Source organism: Orcinus orca, chromosome 17 (genome assembly GCF_937001465.1).
Source record: "Orcinus orca chromosome 17, mOrcOrc1.1, whole genome shotgun sequence".
Lineage (NCBI taxonomy): Eukaryota > Metazoa > Chordata > Mammalia > Artiodactyla > Delphinidae > Orcinus > Orcinus orca.
Genome location: NC_064575.1, coordinates 71,264,909 through 71,280,955, shown reverse-complemented (window position 1 = coordinate 71,280,955; position 16,047 = coordinate 71,264,909). Strand labels below are relative to the sequence as shown.

Sequence of the window (16,047 nt, the reverse complement as noted above, 5' to 3'; positions counted from 1 at the left end):
TGAAGAGACTCGCAGCCACAATAAGGACCTACAGGATAGCACAGGGAACTCTCCTCAATACTCTGTAATGGCCTATATGGGAAAAGAACCTAAAAAAGAGTGGATATATGTATATGAAGAACAGATTCACTTTGCTGTACACCTGAAACTAACACAACATTGTAAATCAATTATACCCCAATGAAAATTAAAAAATAAAATTAAATTAAAATAAAATTATATATACTAAAAAAAAAAAACATTCGCAGCCACTGGGCTGCAGCTTCCCAGGACGTGGCCCTTATTAGAAATGCAAATCCTCAGCTAACAAACCCCAAACACCCAGCTCACCAGCCCCCCTCGCCGCCTGCCCGGTCGGGTGGCCCCTGTCTTCCATTTTACCTGAATGGGCTGAAAGGGAGTTGGCTGGGCTGTGGATGAGTCATCTGAGAAGGAAAGGGTCTGCCTGAAATGGAATCGTCTCCTCGGGGTTTCAATTTTACCCAATAAGAGGAAGTCAGTTCCTTTCTTCCCAGCCTTAACTCTACTAAAAGCCATTAAGCACTGCCAGGGACAGGAGACATTTATCTGTTGGTGAGCGTGAATGCAGCGTTCTGTACCTCCAGCTGGGATGGAAATTAAGCTGTTTACTTGGTGGCCACCCCAAGGGACCGAAAGGAAGCTCTAACGTGATGGTACTTCTGAAATGCATTTTTAAAATCTCAAAGTCTCGGCCTCCATTCCTGCCTGTAAAATCATCAGGAATTTGCAAAGTTCATTTAGCTGAATTACACCCTGACCAGCACTGACCACCAAATGCAAATGGGGTGACCAGCAGGTGACCTCACCGAACCGGTTCTTGTTTTGGAAAGGGTGGTGGGCATCTGAAGGCTGTTGCGGTTGCAGTCAGGCTAGCTTTTACGATAACCAAGATCAAAGGGAGGTTTGGTACTGGTTTCCCAGGTGCGCTTCCTCTGCGTGTTCAGTCACATTCAAAACTTCACATGATAGAGTCCCTTTATGTAGGGCAGACCACCCCCACAATATGTCTCAGTGACGTATTGATTACTTTGAATGAAAGTTACTTGAGAAACAGCCGGTGGCAAGAAATGACATTTAAAAAACCCATTCTGATCCCCAACTTTCCCCCTGAAAGTGGGGCATAAATCTCCCATGTGAAGGTACCCTCCCTATATCAGGAGGATAGAAAACATCCTTCTCACCAGAGTTAGGAAAGTCAAGGCTAAGAAAGCTATAGAAACAAACTTTGTTACTTCTTCATTAGTCCGCTACCCCAAGCACAAGCCCCTTTGTTTTGCTCTATCTTCACAAAGAACTGTTTCTTCTTTGTCAAAAAGTGATATATAAACAGCCTGCTTTGGTCACTTGAGGGAGGGCATCCCGTTTCTACAGAACCTCCATGCTTATGAATAAAACTGGCTTTTTCTCCTGTTAATTGGTCATGTGTCAATTTAATGATTAGACCAGACAAAAGAACTCAAGAGGGGTAGGGGGAAATTTCCCCCTTTCCGTCCCCCTCGACGTGGCATGAGCAGGTTCTCCCTGTCTAGAACGACAAGCCCACTTCCTCATCAACAGACTTCCCTTCACAATTGGTCCATGCCATTCCTTCTGCCAGTCTGGGGGCCATTGCTACTTCAAAATGCCACTCCAAACTTACCTTTTACATGCAGAAAACCTGTCAGGCTGAATTCCACCTGAGGTCATTTATTTTGTATCCTTTTGGCACTCTTAACACTCAGAGCCCTCAACATGACTTTGCTTGTACATTTGGTCTCACCCCTAAGTTCCTTAGCACTGGAAGGTGGAGCCAGTCTTTTATGTTTGGTCCCTGCTATACTGAATGTTTGTGTCCCCCACCAAAATCTGTATGTTAAATCCTAATGCCCAAGGGTGATGGCATTAGGAGGTTGGGGCCTTAGAGAGGTAATTAGGTCGTAAGGATGGGGTCCTCATGAATGGGATTAGTGCCTTTACAAAAGAGACCCCAGAGAGCTCCCTTGCCCCTTCCTCCATGTGAGGACACAGTGAGAAGACAGCCATCTATAAACCAGGAAGTGGGCCCTCACCAGATACTGAATCTGACAGCCCCTTGATTTTGGACTTTAAGCCCACAGAACTGTGAGCAATAAGTTTCTGTTGTTTATGAGCCATATACTCAAAACACCATAGACTCAGTCCATGGCATTTTGTTATAGCAGCACAAAGGGACTAAGAGTCCCAACAGTGCTTAAGTAGAGAGACTCTTGCCCTGCTCCTAGAATAAGGTGGGAGAGTTTTCATATTGTTCTTATTCTTATTTTCTAATTTATATGAATGTATATGTGCGCATATCCTTCTAAAGGGAATATAAACACGTTAAATAAATTCTGAAAAGTACAGTTCCAACCGCTCTAACCACTGTTGTAAGTTCTTAAAGTTGTTTAGTGAGAGTAAAAGGTAACGGGCCTCGCTTACATGCGAGTTCTGCAGTCAAACAAATGATTTTGGATTTGCAGATTTGGAGTTAAAGGTGTATCATAAGATGCCCTTGGTAGTGTAGTGGTGATTAAGAGGATGCACTCTGTCTGCGTTGAATTCTGGCTCAGCCACTCAACAGCTGTGTGACTTTGGGCAAGTTACTTAACGTCTCTGACTTTGGGCATACCCAGATTCTTTAAAAAATGTCCTTCTACTACACATACCCTTTATATATTCCTCGTTTTACCTAATGTCCCATGCAAGTATCTACCCTTATTATTACACAGTTCTCATAACCAACATTAAAATAGTCGTGCAATATTCTAGTCAATCACTGGTGCAGAGTTAAGTAAATGTTTTCTAACTTTTCGCTGAAATTCAGTATTTCAATGACTGTTTAAAAGAAGATCAATACCCTCAATTTGTGGGATCAATGAATTAGTATCTGCCATCTCCTGGATACTCTGTGTAAAACAGAAGCCAGCCCACAAGACCCTGGTGGACCCCAAACCCACTGTACTTTATGTTCCCAATGAGAACAACCTGGCACTAGTCATCCAAGAGCCCTTTCACATATACAATCCATCATCCTCAGGAAGGGGTGGGAAAAATATCAGATGAAATAGACCATGCAGCCCTTCGGGGCAGCACCGCCCTGCCCCCCACCCCATCCCATAGTCCATCTCGGCCCACGTGCACTGGGGCTGCCTCCGTGCATCCACTCCCATCCGTACCCCGCACAGTCATCTCACGACAGCACGGGCGGCTCTCCGTCAAACAGGTGTGTTGTGGGAGGGCGTCTCCTGAGGTTCCGCGGTCAGACACTGGGGGCAACACTTCAGTCATGGCTTTCCCCGTCTTCCCAGGTTTTGGTTTTTCTTTCGATCAGTCCTCTCATTCTTTTTCCACACAACGACCCAGGCTGAGCTGGTTTGAGGACACACCCTCCCTTACGGCAGTCGCTCCTGAGGGATGTGTGTAGGAGGAGGACACACACACACACTCACGCACGCACACACACTCTACAGGAATTTTTGCTTCATTCCTCCTGAGCCCAGGTCTGTGTTTCCGCCCTGAGGTCAGAGCTGCCCTCCCCACAGACATCAGCGCCCACTTCACAGAGGTCCCTTTGTTCCACGCACACTGCACCTCACTCTTGACCGGAACCTTCTAGCTGCCCCCCCAGGGCTCTCCTCTGTTCCAGCTCTTTTCTCCCTCATCTTGTCTCTGTTCTTAATACTTTCCAGGGGCCTGTTGGCCCCATCCTACCATTTCCTGATCACTTGCTTATGGATTCTCTCCTTTTTTTCCCTAAAGATTCTGATTCTGAAGTCTGATCTGGGTCACCCTGGGCCTCAGTTTTCTCATCAGTAAAACAGGGTTATGTTAGTACTGACCTGCTTCCCAGAGGTGTGTGAGGATTAAAGGAGATAATACAGGTACGGCACCGGGCACAGCGCTTGGCTCCGAGAAAGCACGCAAATGTTAGCAATTGTTACCTTTATCATTATCATCATTAATTAGAATAATGAATAACAACCCTCAGTTTTTCTAAAAAGCCGGAGGTTCTCCCATAGCTGTTCATTCCTAAATTCCTCCATCTCAGACTTCCTAACCTCCCCCTAGGAATCCTACTCAACCCCACACCCTGATCTCCTGATTGGTTTTCTTTTCTCTGGACTTGAAAAAAATAACAAATCTGGATTAAGAGTCAGGAGATCTGAATTCTACTGTCATGAAAGAGTGAAAAGGGCTTGTGACGCTGGGCAAGTAATAGTCTTTCTGGGTTCCATCTTCTTCACCTGAAAAATGAGGAGATTGGACCAGAATAGCATTTTCCCAAGCATGTTCTGGAAGCTTCCATCACACTCGTGCTCCCCCCGCCCCCCGCCCTGAGCCCCTCTGGCCACAGCAGTGCCATAAGTGACCAACCTAGCACCCAGCTCCACCTCACTTAGCTCATCGTCAGAGCTGGGATACTGTCTACACTGCCTGGTGCCTCAGTAGATGATTACAGGGCTGATCCAGTCCCTTTCATTAAAAAAGAGGTTTGAAATTGGTGTAAATCTCAGCTCTGTAAGGGAGGAAAATGAACTGTCAGCTCTGCTGAAAAACTAGGACAAGGTTCTCTTTAGCAAGTCTCCAGGTACTGTTCAGGCAATCACTGGGTATCACGAGCCTTAAAATATACCCCTGCCTGGTACAATGTCTCCTGATTAAGCTGCCTGCCAGGCCTGGGGTATTTCAGGCGGGAATGGTGTATTTTAAAACCACACAATTACTAGTAGTTTGGAAGAACCTTTTGAAACACCATGCCAATCATTTAATTCATTTTCCAAGTCCTTTTTAAATGCAAAATATGCTAATACGTTGTTGGAGTATCCAGCAGAGAAACCTGCTAGAGACTGGGGCCTCTCTTGCTTGGAGGTTAAGCGGAGGGCTGGTGGGAATGGGGCGCAGCGAGAAGAATGGCCCATTTTCCCGCCGATGCCACTGGGCTCAAGTGTTTCTTTGTGTTCCCTTCAGCTGCGAAAAGGTGCGATCACCCTCACAGGCACAGATTTGGGGCATAATGGGCTTCTTTTCTGTCCAAAGCCCAAGTCCTGCCCCTGGTAAGTAAGACATGTCCTTGAGTTGTCTGCTAGCTCCTCCTGGTGAAGAGGGGACAATGAAGGAGGGAATAAAGGCAGGGTGAGACAAATTGATGGCTTGAAGGAATAAATTACTTTAGGCCCGGAGGGGCTGCTGCAGCCTTTGAAAAAATGATATAAACCAGCAAGTCTCCATTTCTCTTACCTATACAAGGGAGGAGGATAAATTACAGACCAGGGGTCTCTCTTAGAGGATTCAGGTGGGTCAGCCTCTTTACCAAATATTACGCCCATTTTGCCAAAATCCGCGGGCTTCTCTGTACCTACTTCGTAACTGATTCCATAATACCATTCAAAGTTGCTGCTTATTTAATAAGTACACGTTACTGGTCCTACTCTGTATACCCAGCGCTGTGCTGGTCTTGGTGGGACGGGGGCAGCACACAGGAGTACAACACGGGGATCTAGCCCTTTATAGCTATCTTTAATTGAGCCTCTGCTATCTTCCAGGGACAATGAATGCCTGGACTGCAGAGGGAAAAACACACATCCATGCCCGAAGGAAGCGAGGCAGGCGTGGCAGCATCCCCCCCCCCCCCCCGTCCGAGTGGGAAAGCCGGAATGCAACCTACCGAGGCTCTGGCCCAGGCCTTGCAAACAGGTGGCTGATGCTGGATTTGGCCCTTAGATATGTTTTCTTTGACTTTATACACTGCTTTAAACATTTTGGGAATACCTCCTAAAAATCAAGATTTCCAGCATAAAAAATGAATAAGGGGCTCCCTGGCCTCACTGAATCCATACCCCTGCATGGGAACAGTCAGTGGGAGTTCAGTGGCCAGTTTCCGCTTTAGACTGGGCGTGGATGCTCTAACTTGCCCACGTCGCCGCCACTCCTGTGACTTACCCCTAGCTCGCCTCCCTCATTCTCTTCACCTGCCTGACCTCTGTATGCATTTGGGTGTGCAAGCCTGACTCAGGACAGGCCCCTTACTCGCAAATGAGCAATCTGAGGCCCAGAGAGGTTAAGACAGAGAGAAGCACAGGTCTCTGCTGGACACCTGGGTCTGTGCTATTTTTACTATGTCATCATGGGCAACCTAGGGGTACGTGGTGCATGAAATAGACGAGGACCGTCATAACTACTCGATGGACAGAGGAACAAATGAATGAACGGATGGACCAGCCCAAGCCATAGATGCAGGCGTGCAGGGGCCACGGTGGGTAGGGGGCTGGAGGAGGCTTTATGAAGCGGATTGAAAGAGAACAGGCCTGAAAGAGCTCAGGAAAGGAGTAAAGGGTTCCCAGCTGACTTGAGGACCTGGAACCCCATTTATTTAGTTTAGTTTTTGTGACTTTTAAAATGTGTTTTTATTGTAAAATAGGACATAGAAATAGAAAAGCATTCCCACCAACAGTGCAAGAGGATTCCCTTTTCTCCACACCCTCTCCAGCCACTATGGAACAGTATGGAGGTTCCTCTAAAAACTAAAAACAGAACTACCATATGACCCAGCAGTCCCACTACTGGGCATATACCCTGAGAAAACCATAACTCAAAAAGAGTCATGCACCACAATGTTCATTGCAGCTCTATTTACAATAGCCAGGACATAGAAGCAACCTAAGTGTCCATCGACAGATGAATGGATAAAGAAGATGTGACACATGTATACAATGGAATATTACTCAGCCATAAAAAGAAATGAAATTGAGTTATTTGTAGTGAGGTGGATGGACCTAGAGACTGTCATACAGAATGAAGTAAATCAGAAAGAGAAAAACAAATACCGTATGCTAACACATATATATGGAATCTAAAAAAAAAGAAAAAAGAAAAATGGTTCTGAGGAACCTAGCGTCAGGAAAGGAATAAAGACGCAGGCATAGAGAATGGACTTGAGGACACGGGGAGGGGGAAGGGTAAGCTGGGACGAAGTGAGAGAGTGGCATGGACATAGATACACTACCAAATGTAAAATATATAGCTAGTGGGAAGCAGCCACATAGCACAGGGAGATCAGCTCGGTGCTTTGTGACCACCTAGAGGGGTGGGATAGGGAGGGTGGGAGGGAGACGCAAGAAGGAGGGGATATGGGGATATATGTATACGTATAGCTGATTCACTTTGCTATAAAGCAGAAACTAACACACCATTGTAAAGCAATTATACTCCAGTAAAGATGTTAAAAAAAAAAAAAAGAAATAGAAAAGCATATAACACACAAACATACAAATTATTTTCAACTATTTATGATTTTTTTTTTGGTCTTGTTTTCTTTCTAAAAGCCATCAAAGCTACTTCAAAATCAGGGTTTTCTGTGCTTTTCAATCTGTACTCCCTGCAGAGTAAGAAACTACCCTACCCCTTCCAGCCTGATATGGTATAGCAGAAACATCAGGGGGCAAGCAGCTGGGAGACCCGGGGTTCAGTCCCAACTTAGATGCATGGGGAAGGTGGTTTACCCTCTGACCTCAGATGGGGAGACAGGACCAGATCTCTCTGAGGTGCCAATGTTCCAGTGCTGTAGGATTCTGTAAGGCCAGGAACGCTGGGGAGAACAGAAGGAAACTGCTAGGATGTCCAGGAAAGGAAAGTCAGTGATCCAGTCACTTACTGGCTCAGGCCAGAAGCAAAACTGTCATCATGGCTGCATTAGAACCTGAAACCAGTCACCAGAATCTGTCCTAGATCCCTCCAGGTAATAAGATGTTGGTGAAAAGGGAATTTAGAGGTCATGGGCTCCAGGCCAGCTGAGTACAAGTAGTTTGGATGAGGGATGTGACTTGCCCAGGGTCTGATCCTGAGTATTAAATTGCATCCCAAAGGCTTTTCCTTCAGCCTTTATTCCAAGCATGGGCTCTTGCAAGGGCCAGAGGCCTGGGGACGTGAGTAGGAAGGCTTCTTGGGCCAGGCCTCTCCTTCATGAACGGGCATACACTTAAACTTTTGACAGTCCCTGCAAGACACATATGTGGCTATCTGAATTTGGGACTACAACACACATACGTGGCTGTCTGACTTTGGGCCTACAACACAGGTAGAATACCCTGAATTAATGTATTTTAAATGTAAACCTGCAGGAAGCTTACAAGACGATTCTATAGCATTGTATTTTGGATGTCAAAAGAGTTAACCTGCTGGTTTAATTATTTTACAGATCTTCAATTTCTATAATCAGTTTTAATATTTTTTTTTCATATTTTAACATGCCAGGAGTCTAAAAAATGTGGATGTGGCCCGAGTCTCTCTCGATCTCGGTGAGGACTGACCCCAGGGCAGAACTTGAACACCAGAACCTGCGGGAGGCCCCTTCAGTCGCTGAATGGAAATGGGGATGGGGAGAGTGCAGTAAAACGAATATGGAACACTTCGGTCTCACCCAAGGCAACCTGCACTCCCCATGTGCTTTCTAAGTGCCAGGAATGTCCAACAGCTGGCACAGAGATGGCCAGGCCCTGCCCGTGAGGCAGTCATGGCCTAGCCAGCCAGCCAGACACTGAATGAGCTATAAAGTGACGCGACAAGTACTGCAACTGAGAGACGCAGAAAGTGCTGGGGCATGTGCGGGGAGAACGTACATTCGCCTGAGGGTGGACCAACAAGCAGATGAGGCGTTGGGAGGTGTGGCGCACGGAACAACGCCCCCTCCAAATAGGCCACGCCCTAACCCCCAGTACCTGTGAATATGTCCCCTTACATGCCAAAGGGTCTTTGCAGATGTGATTAAGGTTGTTGCCAAGGGGAGATTATGCTGGCCTATCCGGATGGGCCCAGTGTAATCACAAAGGTCCTGAGAAGTGAAAGAGGGAGGCAGGAGGGTCAAAGTCAGAGCGAAGCAGCTCGAGAAAGACTCAGTCGGCACTGCTGGCTTGGAAGATGGAGGAAGGGGCTGTGAGGCAAGGAATACAGGCAGCTCTAGAATCTGGAAAAGACAAGGAAATGAATTCTCCCTTAGAGCCTCCAGAAGACAGAGTCCTGCCAACGCTGTGCTTTTAGCCCAGTGAGACCCATTTCAGACTTCTCACCTCCAGAACTGTCAGAGAACACGTGCGTTGCCTTAAGCCACCATGTTTGTGGTAGTTTGTCACAGTAGCCCCGGGAAACTAAGGCAGGAGTATAACCCAAATAAGAGACAGGAGTCTTGGTGGACCAGTCCTGAATTGGCCAACTGCCCTCTGAGAGCCTCTATTTCTCCCTCCAAAAAACAGGGGCTCTGGGTAGATGGCCTCTGTCATCCCTTCCCTTTCTGACACTTGGTGTCTTGATCTGGTAGAGCATCCGCTGTACCAGATGGCTGGCAACTGGTGGTGAGAGTTGACAGAAAACAGCATGTCCCAGAGTGTGTTTGGTGGAATTTAAGTTCTATGGGCTGTGGATGAGGGTTAGTCAGAAAAGAGGGTTATTCACGCAGCAAATCATTACCGAGCACTTCCCAGGCACTGTTCTAGGTACAGGGGAGTCAGTGGTGAACCAGGACAGACAAGGTCCCTGCCCTCGTAGAATTCAGAGCAGAGGAGTGAGCGAACTAGTGAAGAAGCCCATTTCCACTGGTCAGCAGACCACGGAGGAAATGAAACCTGGTGACGAGACAGAGTGGGACGGGGAGGCCTGCCACTCTCGGCAGGGTGGTCAGGGCTGGCCTCCCAGGGTCAAATGTGACTTGGTCCTACGTGACGTGAGATGAGCTGGGCATTTAAAGAAAAGGGGAGGGCTTCCCTGGTGGCGCAGTGGTTGAGAGTCCGCCTGCCAATGCAGGGGACACGGGTTCGTGCCCCAATCCGGGAAGATCCCACATGCCGCGGAGTGGCTGGGCCCGTGAGCCATGGCCGCTGAGCCTGCGCGTCCGGAGCCTGTGCTCCGCAAGGGGAGAGGCCACAACAGTGAGAGGCCCGCGTACCGCAAAAATAAATAAATAAATAAATAAAGGGGAAAGAAGGATGAAAAAATACTGAGCTAAATAGAGCTAAACAGAATTATGTATGAAGGAGTCCTGAGCGTTTGAACATATTGATTGGTCCATGTGTTCATTTGACACATTCTCTTATTGAACCAGGCAGTGTTCTGGGCACGAGGGATACAGTCCTGAACAAGACAGCCAAGCAAGAACGGGGGGAGCAGCATTAGTGCAGGGGAGACGGACAACACAGAGGTAAACAGACAAGTGTAAAATGAGGATGTGAAAGCAGGAACAGAGCAGGTAAGGGGGTGGAGGTCTGGGAAGACCTCTCGGAGGTGATGCTACCTGAGCAGAGTCCTAACACACAGGAGGAATCAGTGTGCAGCATTTCCCAAACTAACACGACAACGGAACCCTTTGTCATAGAGCGTCTTGCAGGACGACTGCTCCTCAGACGGGCCTTGAGAAAAGCCTGAAGCGTCAAGCTGGCGTCTGCACGTGCTCGCAGGACCGCAGTGGGCACGTCAGGATGGAGGCTGTGAATCTCATGAACGCAAAGGAAGACATCTCACGTAGAAGTCCCGCCTCCGAAGGCATATCAGAAAACGGGAGTGACTGGGAGGTCTCCTCCGATGGACTTGTGGATTTAGAAATCCCCGCACTCTCTCCTGGGCGGCCCCAGATTCCCCCTTGGTGCTGCTGGAGAGTAGCTGAGAGCCCAAGATTAGATGAGATGGGCTCTGCAGGCATGCGCAGGTGCTACTTTTCGCATGTCCCAGAAAATGGAAGAGAAGAACAGGAATCCTTTTCCTGGGATGTTGCGTCGTAAAGAACACGTATTTTTGGGGTTTTTTTATTGGAGTATATAAAATAGATAACTTGTATTTGTTTTTAAAGTGTATCTGGGTGACGATGATCAATGTTCCCATTTCCGGGGATTTTTACCCAAGTCCTCCTTCAGTCTTGATAAAGGAATACATTCTACACCCCAGGACCAGAAACAAGAACCGGGGGCCCAACCAGGGCACATCCTATCCTCATGGGAAGTCCACGCCCAGAGAGAGAGACTAACATCCTCTGCAAGAAGTCCCAGGGAGTTGCCCTGAGAACGAACGCCGCCGTCCCTGCGATGTCCTCTCCTGTCTGGAACAGGCCGTCTGGACTTTCTCACAGCTCAGATCAGCTGAGGCACATTATGTATTCAAATCCTGCGGCAGGAAGCCTCCCAGCAACGGCCATCCCGCCCGGGCTCTGTTCCTGATAAGCTGGGCTCCAGGGCTGCCAGGGGGCCGCTCTGAGAGGCCACAGACGCGGCCTGACCTGGCAGGTGGTGACGCCACTCATTTTCCACATTCCCTCCGCAAAGAGGTCAACGCAGAGACATATGGGAGCAGCCTTTGCACGAGAGCTGACATCTCTTTCGAGCCCCTGCTTCCCGGGAGCAATAGGAGGGGCATAGGACCAAGCACACGTGTGGTTCCTCTGCTTGGAAGCTCTCCTTGGCCCTCGTCACCTTTCTACTCAACATCTTTCCATCTCAGCTCAGTGTCACTTCCTCTGGGAAGCTGTACAGATTGGATCAGACCCACCATTTTGGGTTCTCACGGCACATCCTGCCTCTATTATGAGCATCTGAGACGGCTTCAGGCCCCAGGTCTGGCACTGACTGCGCCTTGAACAAATCCCATCATCTCCCAGGGCCTCAGTTACTGAAGGAAGGGGGTTGATAAGATGCTCTCTGTGGTCCCTCCCAGTCCCAGCACCCTGGGATTTCCCTTCCCAAAAGAAGAGCCCTGAGCACAGCATGTACCCAGTCAGAGGTCTTGGCCTTGGGCCATGACCTTGGGAAAATCCCCTTCCCTCTCTTCCATTTACCCAGCATTAAAATGACAGAGCCAGTTGCCATGCTGGTTTGCAAACTTTTTAAGGCATGAAATCCTTTAAAAGAAAATGCAATCTGATACCTAAAACAGGTAGACGTGGAGCCACTTTGCTTGAAATAGGCACGAGGGTCTGGGAGGCCCTTTTTGTTTTGGCCTCTGAGGCACCTCCCCCAACAGCGTTCCTAAAGCGCAGCTGAAAACCGCCGCTCCCTTAGATGCTCCTTCCAAATCCAACCCGGAGTCAAGTTCCGATGTCCACCCACGCACACCTCACCTCTGCTCGGTGCCTGCCTTCTGTGGGGTCTGGAGACCTTCTTTTGAGGTGCGTCCAAAAGATACAGAAGTTTGCCTGCTCCTCTTTTCTTGTTTTTGTTTTTTACATGCTTAATTTCGAACATCACTCCATAGAGCACAGGAAGTGAGAATTATAAAGGTAGGAGAGGAGAAACCCATCACTTAACCCATTTCCAAATCACTGCTATGGACGCAAAAGCCACAAGTGCTGAGATGAAGGACACAAGTGACTGTGGGCAGCTCTGCCTGTTTACAGAGGAATCACCAACACCCATGGAGGGGTTGCCAGCCCCCAACGCCCTCCCGGGCACGTGTGTCCCACCAAGACGCCCAGCAGAGCTCCTGCCGTTCCTACCACGGAGTTTCTACCATGGATGGAGGGGCAGCCAATCAGGAGACCTGGCCGCTGGTCCCCAGGAGCACCTTGCAGAGCCAAAGACACAGACAAGGACCCTGCAGAAGCGGCCCGCCTTTCCTCCAGAACTCAGAATTTGCTGAGACACCTCCCCGCCATCACTATTCCCCAGGTGTGAGCGACTGGTTGGCTTTCTAAGCCTGGGCCGCACACTCCTTTACTTCTTTATTTTCTAATGCCTTCTAAATTCATCACCCTCCCTGTGTTGAGCAAAACGTGCTGAGGTTTGTAGAGAAGGAGTGCCCTTGCTTCCTCGGTGTCCGAGAGACACAAAAACCCACTGAGAAATCCCCTGGGGGAAGGCTCAAGGGATGGGCCTTTGTGGGCACCTGGCCGTAGGTTTATTTATTTATTTATTTATTTATTTTGCGGTACGCGGGCCTCTCACTGCTGTGGCCTCTCCTGTTGCGGAGCACAGGCTCCGTACGCGCAGGCTCAGCGGCCATGGCTCACGGGCCCAGCCGCTCCGCAGCATGTGGGATCCTCCCGGACCGGGGCACGAACCCGTGTCCCCTGCATCGGCAGGCGGACTCTCAACCACTGCGCCACCAGGGAAGCCCTGGCCGTGGGTTTTGATTTGGAGGCCAGGACAGCTGACCTTTCAGAACCAGAGAGAAACCTTTTATATTTTGAGGCAGCTGATTTTCATTATTATTTTTTAGAGGCTCTAAAGCGTCTCTAAAACCATCTCCTGGACGTAGAACTTCTCTTTGTTTTCCCCTAATGCTTACTTGGCTTCTGAAAATGCATTAAATCAGTAGTCATTCTGCTGCTCCCAAATGTGTCCCACTCCAGCCCCATCGTCTGGCTGGTGATGATTCTCTTTATCAATCCCAAGACAGCAGCTGAACCTCCTGCGCGATCTGGCATCTCCCCGTCCTCCCCACTCCCCGCCCCCCTGTCCTGCTCGGCCCTCTTGAATTTAAACTGTCAGCCCTGCAGTGACAGACATCGCGAGTTGGAGGGGAGGGAGACAGTGCTATTTATAATCCAGCGGAGTTCACCCTCAGAACACGGCCATTTTTTTCCAGGCCACCTGCCAGAACCCACATTCTCCAGGCTCCATATATGGGCCTCCCCACAGGCCCCTGTGGCCACAGCCTCACCTCTGAGGGGACCAAGGCAGCCAGGCGACTCAGGAAGGTAAGGCCGGATCTGCTTCTCCAGGGCCTGTGACACCCCGCTGCGGGGTGATCTGAGACGGTGGGGTGTGGGGGGTAAAGAGCCAGGAACCCTGGGGTACCAGCCTGACCAAGCTTGGAGGGCAGCCGGCTTTCCCCCCAAGGCTTGAATAAGAATGGGGAGGAAGAAACGTATTCTTGCTATAAAACATTAGATCACCCCATAGTTTTGCCAAGTGGTTTTCAATTGTTTCCACTGCGATGTGACTGAGGTCCGTGGCGGCCTTGCCAGCCCCCAAGGGCTCCGAAAGCTGGATTTATGGACGCCCCTGGATAGGCAGATGGGAGGGGAAGGCTGGGGAGGGTGCGCAGGCCAAGGCAAGGGAGCAGGGCTTTGCCAAGCAGATCTTTTCTGCAGGCTGTCGGCTTTGATTAGCATATATAAAGGACACAGAAAGAGAAAGGCGTCTGGCTTCTCCTGGGCATTTGGACACAAACACCCAACTACCTTCTGGAAGCCAAGCGTGGAGGCAAACAGGAAGGGCCTGACCGGTTGAGCTGTCACTCTGGGCTCTTCTCTGTCCTTTCTGTGCCGATGTCCGTGGGACCAGGCTGGGGCCACAAACGGGTCGGGGTGGGGTGCCTACGGACCAGAAGTCCTGGAAACCCTCCTCCAAGTTCCTGTAAGCAGTTTGACTTCGATGTCTTGGAAAGCATCCCCAAACCTCCCCCAGAACTGTCTGCAGTGGACACAGCTGTGACAAATCAAGCTCAGGTCCTTCCTCTAAACAGCCTTCTGTGGTCCTCTGGCTATCTCTTCCGTAGGATGGAGAGTATCTGGTTTTATGATGAATGGTTATTATTAATATTAATGATAACAGTTTGGCTTTATTGAGTGCTTACTCAATGCCAGGCATTTAACACGTAGCATCTCATTTAATCCTCATAGGGGTGTTACTTTGTCCGTGAGGAAACTGGGGAGCAGAGAGGTTAAGCCGTGTGTCTACCCCCGAGTCTATCCGGCTCCTGACCCCCAGTCTCTCCGCTGTACGTACTGATTCCTATCACTCTTGCCTGCCGCCTTCTTTGTTACATTTTTATCCTTGCGGGTGGAGGCCATGCCTTAAACTCCTTGTCTCTTCACTTCTTCCTTGAGCATCCAGAACACAGTAGACCTGCAGAAAATCTTCACTCACGTGGCAGTCCTTCGGCTGAGGCACCCTTTACTTGCCAGCTCTTTTCAGCCTAGGATGGATTCCTGATTCTCTTTTGACTCCGTGGCCTCCGAAACCAGCCCCGAGGGGCCACGATCCTGTATCTGCGGCGGTCCCAGGCATCCCTACCGTTCCTCCTTCGCCTGTGACCAATATGGGACTAGCACTTCAGCAGAGGAAAAGCAGCAGCAGGAGTTGATCAATTCCTAAGCAACGAAGATCCTGTTTTCATGCAAACGTCCTCGGCATTAAAACAAAAACAAATTCTTCCCAGGGTGCGTCCTGGATGCCAAGTCTTCTTGCAAGACACATTCTGAAGCAAGGTTTTGCGCCTGTGCTAGAGACCGAGGGGGGCTGGGAGGAGAGCTGCGTGCCAAGTGTCGTCTTGATATGCTCTCATTTTAAACTCACAGCCACCCCACGAGCTAGCCCCAGTCGGATCTCGGCTTGACAGATAAGGAAACAGGCAGAGAGAAATGAGGGAACGGGTCCAGTGTCTATCAGCTGGCGATGGCAGCCAGGGCACATGACCAGATCTGATTGAAGCTGTATTGTTTTGGACACAGACACAGGTATCCACTGCGACTGTATTCACCTTACAAAGACGAGGGGATGACCATGAATGTTTCAGATGACTACAGACAAAATCTTTTTTTCCCCTTAGTGTACTTTTCCCATCACTTAAATAAAAAGTGTGCTTTTCCCCTCAAATAAAAAGAAAGAAGGATGCCGCCTGGGTACCACTCCTCTTCTTACAATAAACTAGTCCTGGATGTGAATCTAGATGAAATGTTAGAACTGACTAAATGCTGTTGAGTCTGTGATGCCTACAAAGTGCTCAGGAGTGTCCCTGACGACTTGGCTCTGGCCACGGTCTCGGTTTCCTTGCCTCTGAGGCCAACAGCAGATAAAGAGAGGGTGACTATGAATGAGGTCACAAAGCAATGCAGGGCCTATCTATAGGTGGAACGGCAACAAGTGCCCTTGAGTTCTGAAGAGGTGGGGATCATAGAGGGCTTCCTGGAGGAGGGGTTTATTCCAACTCAGGAATAAATCCCTCCTAAAGGAGCTGAGTTCCCACCAACACTGGCACTACTGGAACACTGCCAGGGTCACTGGGCTTGCCCAACAGTTACAGGCAGTGGCCACAGGGCATCTAGCCTCCAGC

At 49.2% G+C, this 16,047-nt stretch overlaps 1 protein-coding gene and 1 long non-coding RNA gene across 3 annotated transcripts in view; one reads left to right on the top strand and one right to left on the bottom strand.

The window, feature by feature from the left end:
• Window positions 1-16,047, bottom strand: part of ZHX2 (zinc fingers and homeoboxes 2) — a 172,975-nt gene that overhangs the window by 124,522 nt on the left and 32,406 nt on the right. Inside the window, exon 1 of one of the 2 annotated variants that reach the window (XM_049700532.1) lies at window positions 3,195-3,978. The exons of the other annotated variant lie outside the window; for it this stretch is intronic. The gene's annotated coding sequence lies outside the window, so the exon portion shown is untranslated. Of the gene's footprint in view, window positions 1-3,194; window positions 3,979-16,047 lie in introns of those variants that run through there. 2 annotated transcript variants of the gene reach the window in all.
• LOC125961735 (uncharacterized) lies at window positions 12,891-15,607 on the top strand. Its single transcript, XR_007472682.1, has 3 exons — window positions 12,891-13,687; window positions 14,615-14,712; window positions 14,822-15,607. It is a non-coding gene; the product is annotated as an uncharacterized LOC125961735 (long non-coding RNA).